This window comes from Bombina bombina, chromosome 2, assembly GCF_027579735.1.
Source record: "Bombina bombina isolate aBomBom1 chromosome 2, aBomBom1.pri, whole genome shotgun sequence".
NCBI classification, from domain to species: domain Eukaryota; kingdom Metazoa; phylum Chordata; class Amphibia; order Anura; family Bombinatoridae; genus Bombina; species Bombina bombina.
In genome coordinates, this window is record NC_069500.1 from 350,359,250 (window position 1) to 350,361,041 (window position 1,792).

Here is a 1,792-nt window from a genome sequence, read left to right on the forward strand (position 1 = left end):
TGTGAAAAAATAAACATTAATAATTTAAAAGGGGAAATATCAAATAACATATATATATAGAACTGTCCCAAGGCTATGTACATATAATAACAATGTAAATAAAAATATAGTACTTTCCCAAAGGCACTCTGCTACTGGAGGAAAGCAAAGACCAGTGCTTAAACATAAGAGCAGAGAAACTGGAATAGGATTATATTGATGAATCAACAGGCAGAGGCAAAGGACAAGTCTTTGCGACCCACATGGACATGGCTTGTAACTAAATCCCCACTGGTGAAATATGTCACTTCCAACAAGCAACTTGTACTCTGAGGAAAAATTGGCCTCAACTCTCTGAAGAATCAAATGCACATCATTATTTGACCACCGCCAGCGGAGACAAAGACAAGACTGAGGTACTGGTGAGGTGGGAGGGATTTTATAGAGTACTTGGGTTTTGGGAATATTCGCCTCCTGCTAGTGGTAGAGAAGAGTAATTTGCAGGAGTAATGGATCGTGGACTTTTACCACCTGTATGAAAGAAATACATGTTGGCACAGATGGACTATCTGAAAGGGCTGGTGTTATGTGTATATAGTCCAAAAGGTGCTCTTTCATCAGGTTAAAGAAAGCACAATGGCTACCAGTGATGTAGTTCTTTAACTTGCAATCATCAATAAAAACAAAATTTATGCTTACCTGAGGAATTCTTTTCTTTCCTGTCATGGAGAGTCCAGGTATCCATTCTAATTACTAGTGGGAATTAAACTCCTGGCCACCAGGAGGAGGCAAAGAACACCCCAGCAAAGCTTTAAGTATCCTCCCACTTCCCAGAATTCCCCAGTCATTCAACCGAAGGAATATAGAAAGAGAAGAGGACACAGGGTATAGATGTGCCTGAAGTTTAGAAAATGACAAAAGCCGTCTCAAAATATAAAAAAGGGTGGGTTGTGGACTCTGTCAGGAAAGAAAATAATTTATCAGGTAAGCATACATTTTTGTTTTCTTTTCAATAGCATGGAGAGTCCACGAATCCATTCTAATTACTAGTGGGAACCAATACCCAACCTAGAGGACACAGAATGGAAGGGAGGGAGAACAAGACAGGCGGACCTAAACAGAAGGCACCACCGCTTATAGAACTCTCCTCTCAAAGGAAGCCTCAGCAGAGGCATAAACATTGAATCTGTAGAATTTGAAAAAAGTATGCAACGAAGACCAAGTGGCCGCCTTGCAGATTTGTTCCACAGAAGCCTCATTTCTTCTATAAGGTACGAAGAGTCCACAGATTCATCCTTTACTTGTGGGATATTATCCTCCTGCTAACAGGAAGTGGCAAAGAGCACCACAGCAGAGCTGTCTATATAGCTCCTCCCTTAGCAGTACCGTTTTTTAAGATTGTTATTTTTTTCACTAAATAAAGTGTTTTCATGCTTGTTTGTAGTCATTACTAGCCAAGTTCAACATGTCTGACATTGAAGAAAGTCATTGTTCAATATGTTTAGAAGCCATTGTGGAACCCCCACTTAGAATGTGTCCCTTATGCACTGAAAGGTCAATAAATTGCAAAGAACATATTTTAGCTACTAAAAGTATGTCGCAGGATGATTCTCAGTCAGAAGGGAATCAGGTTATGCCATCTAATTCTCCCCAAGTGTCACAACCATTAACGCCCGCACAAGCGACGCCAAGTACTTCTAGTGCGTCTAATTCTTTCACCCTGCAAGATATGGCCGCAGTTATGAATACTACCCTGACTGAGGTTTTATCTAAGCTGCCTGGGTTGCAGGGGAAGCGCAGTAGGTCTGGTGTG